The sequence below is a fragment of the Lepisma saccharinum genome, chromosome 30 (genome assembly GCF_977018435.1).
Source record: "Lepisma saccharinum chromosome 30, izLepSacc3.1, whole genome shotgun sequence".
Taxonomy (NCBI): Eukaryota; Metazoa; Arthropoda; class Insecta; order Zygentoma; family Lepismatidae; genus Lepisma; species Lepisma saccharinum.
Genome location: NC_139258.1, coordinates 29,465,606 through 29,469,834, shown reverse-complemented (window position 1 = coordinate 29,469,834; position 4,229 = coordinate 29,465,606). Strand labels below are relative to the sequence as shown.

The following is a 4,229-nucleotide window of genomic DNA, read 5'->3' as shown; positions in this document are numbered from 1 at the left end:
CTCGTGAAGTGATCACTTGTATCCTACGCCTTAGAACGGGACACGTCACCACAAACGATCATCTGGCAAGAATTCACCAAACTCCCTCTCCCAATTGTACCTGTGGAGAACATAAACAAACCCCCACCCATTTATTTTTTCAATACCCGCTATGGAATACACAACGTCAGGCACTCTTTCACAGACTCCTTCGAAAAAAGGTTCCTTTTCCTCTCTCCTTGCCCTCTTTACTTTCATCACCTTCCCCCTCTACTATGTGGATTCTCTATGGATTTGCTCGACAGTGTGAACTTCGCTTTTGATATCATCCCTCATCATTGCAGTGTTATAGTGACAGTGAAGTGAAGTGTATCAAAATATTGTGCTGTTCATACTAGTGCGCGAATTTCCAGCCCTCAATGTTTTCAGACTGTTGCCCAAGACTGCTACCATACAAGCGGTGAGGGGCATGAAGAAGAAGAAGAAGTAAGACAATCACATTCAGTAGATTTTGCCTCATGTTACATCTTAGGGCGGGGCTTGTGACCCAAGTAGGTGTAAATAGGAAGCTCCGCTGGTAAATGAAGCAGCAGATGGAAGTATTTTCTAAATATAGATAGGTTTTACATGTAAACAAGAAGTGTTTTCAGAAGCAACTTCGGCAAGTAAGTGCAGAACAGGGTTTAATATCTAATGTAAAGTAAAATACACTATAGTAAATAGGTTAAAAAAGTTACAAGTGCCCAATATTGAAGTACGTATACAAGTGACTTAGTTTTTATCTTTAATATCTTCGAGGGTAAGTTCAATTATCATAGGATTAATTTTAAAATTACTTAAGTAGATTATTTAAAATCAGTACGAAAGAGCAATCTCGTTAGCAGTAATTTTGAATATGTACCCTAATGCAACTTAAACACTTGCAGAAAGGCTTAATCTTCGTACCTGAGTGGAAAAGGTTTAGATTGGCATTAGTGTGTTCCTTGATAGTCGTCATTTTACATGGTTTAACAAAAGGTCCGTAGACCGCTAGTTTCCCCTGCTCTTGAAGGTCTGGTCATAAGTCGCCTTTTTTCCAGCCCCCTTGTTCTCTGTGACGTCATCAGGATGAGACTTCTTGGAGGGTCCTCTATTTCCAACACACTATAGCATTCAACGCTCTTGTTTTTAAGAGAAAAAAACATACAGTATGTAACATTCTTATTTGTACACACGGATTTTCAAAGAAAATGCTTTAATATCTGAAATGAAATACACTCTTTAATTTTTTTTTTTTTTTTTTTTTTTTTTTTTTTTTTTTTTTTTTTTTACAATCCAATAACTAATATCATTAGGAACATAAAATCTTACCCAAATTCTGTATAACCAATGACAATAATAAATTAAATGGAACTGAAACATACCATTTTTTGTACAACTTTTCTATTCGTACACTTAATAATATAAAAGAAAAAGTATATTCAGAGCAAATTGACTGACAGTTCTAATACTTCCCTTTGGCTTTAATTACTGTTTGACAGCTGTTCTTCATAGAACTAACCAGTTTCCGACATGTTTCAGAGCTTATTTTATCCACTCAGCTTGCACAACAGTTTTCAACTCTTGTTTGGACTTGACGCCTGCTTTATGGACTCGCCTCTTCAAAATTGCACATAAATGCTCAATGGGATTTAAGTCTGGACTTTGACCTGGTGTTTGTAGTAGTTTGGGTACATTCCATATTAGCTAATTCATGTTAACTCGCACCTTATGCTTACTGTCATTGTCTTGTTGGAATCTGTAGATATCCGGCATGTCCAATTTTTGGGCACTTTGCTTTACATTGTTCTTCAATATGTCCAAATAGACATATACATCCATGATACCATCAATAAACTGGATGGTACCAACACCTTTGGACGACATACAGCTCCAAATCATTAATGATCCACCACCGTGTTTAACTGTTAATGTGATCATTGTCTTTATTTGATTTTCTCCAGACCATCTGACTTGTCCTATATTAATCTTGGACTCATCTGACCATATGACACTATACCATGTGTGGATGTGCTCTTTCGCAAATGAAAGTCTATTCCTGCGATTCACCTTATTTACATACAGCCTCTTTCGTGGTATTCTGCCATGATATGCATGCTTCCACAAGGCATGTCGGACATCATCTTGCCAGCAACATTTTCTAGTAATGGTCGTAACTGAGGAACACTTAGTCGGGGTTTTCTCGCACTATTTTTAAAATAAAGCGTTCATCACGTTTATTCAACCGTCTCTCCTTTGGTTTTCTCAGCACATTCTGTGTTGAACATTCCAATCTAAATTTGTTTACTATGTATTGAACTTTGGAGTGTGATTTATTGACTGTTTGTCCAATTTTTCTTAACAAATAACCTCTTAAGGGCCAAATTTATAATAACATCCTTCAGATCGGAACTAATTTCCTTCACCTTGCCCATTTCGAACATGCTGATAGATAGACGATAGGCCTACAACAATACCTACTCCAGCATTCCGCTTGACAGGGAGCGCACCTGCATGTTCAAACTTGTTACGAAGTTGCAAACTGCATGTAATCGCCCGAATAGTGGTGGCGCTGTGTGCAAGGAAGATTGAAAATCTGGCCTGTACGAATAGCAATGTTGCATGCAACGTGTTTTTCTCTTTTCACACAAATTATATGCTCTGTATACACACTTTGAACATACATTTTTATTGACATTTGTTGGTGAAACCTTCATTAACATTAATTTCCAGGTACATGTGAAAGTGATTATGTTTACTAGTAGATATGACATTTTTTCCTCGGAAATTCTATGTGTACGAATAACAATGGTACATACTGTATTTAGAGCATCGCAACACAACTTAACACAGAATACATGAATGTGATGGTGCTTAGAAAAAAATATAAGTAAGCAAAATCACAAAATTTACCCACGGCTAGTGCTGGAGAGAATTGGAAAAAGAGCAGCACTGGATCCATTGGTTTTGCTTCATGGTAGTTGTCCTTTTAATTTTTGGATCCTGCAGTTCAAATATACAAGGTAACCAAAAAAGTTATTGCCGTTCTAGAGCAGTGGTAAACAAAGAGCAATACAGTGGACGGTACGTACCTTTAGGTTTCGAAGTAATCTCCATCAGCATCCAACACCTTTTGCCAACGTTCCTGCAGCTACACAATACCCTGGTGATAAAACTCTGCGGGCTTGGTTGCAATGAAGTCCGTGAGTGCGTTCCGCAGGTCTCCCTCATTTGTGAAGGATCTCCCACGGAGGTGGTTGTCGAGGGAATGAAACAGGTGGTAATTGTTCACAAGTTCCGGTTAATATGGTGGATGGCACAGTGTCTCCCAGCCAAGTTGCTGAAGGGTCTCCCGGGTCCTCTTTGCCACATGTGGCTTGGTATTGTCGTGCAGGAACAGCACACCATTACGATTCACCAATGCTGGCTCCTTCTGCTGCAATGCATGGTGCACCCTTTTACAACTGCTGAGAGTAGAGGTTAGCAGTGATGGTCTGACCAGGTGGAAGGAGCTTGTAATGCACCACTTGCTGACAATTCCACCATACAGAGAGCATAACCTTTCATGGGTGCAGAGGTGGTCTTGAGGAGTGAGGAACAGGGTCACGTGGCGACAACCAATGTCTGGTACGCTTGGGAGTGTCATAGAGGACCCACTTTTCGTCACCAGTGAGCAAGCGATCAAATATGGGTGTGTTCAGGTGCCGAGTGAGCAAGGACAAACAGGCTGTCACTCGTTGTTCCTTGTTGGCTGCCAACAATGTGTGGGGTACCCACTTGCTTAACTTGTATGACTTCCCTATCCCATGGAGGTGCAATCTGACTGTTTCAGCAGAAACATGGAACCTTTCTGCAAGTTCATCACACATTAGACCACTGTCCTCCTCGATGGCTGCTTTCAGGGCCTCGTCATCCAACATATGTGGTCGTCCACTGCGAGGTTCATCCGAAAGGCTCACATCTCCCGAACGGAATTTCTGGAACCAATGCCTGGCAGTGCATTCATTCATGGCATTCTCCCCAAATGCCTTACAAATGCGGCGAATTGATGCAGCAGCTGACAGGCCCACTTTAAAGTCATACAACAAACACACGCGAACAAGCTGCTTCGATACCTCCATTTCTCTTCGACACTGGACGAGCTATGACTGCTGTGTGTGCGCAACGTGCCTGTATTACTGACAGTCGATGGTCAGACTAACTCCCGATCGCTTGGCAGGCACGTGCGTCAT

At 40.7% G+C, this 4,229-nt stretch overlaps 1 protein-coding gene across 1 annotated transcript in view; it reads left to right on the top strand.

The window, feature by feature from the left end:
* Positions 1-547: 547 nt before the first annotated feature.
* Positions 548-4,229, top strand: part of LOC145981781 (uncharacterized) — an 8,032-nt gene continuing 4,350 nt past the window's right edge. Inside the window, exon 1 of the mRNA XM_083115196.1 lies at positions 548-644. The gene's annotated coding sequence lies outside the window, so the exon portion shown is untranslated. The remainder of the gene's footprint in view (positions 645-4,229) is intronic.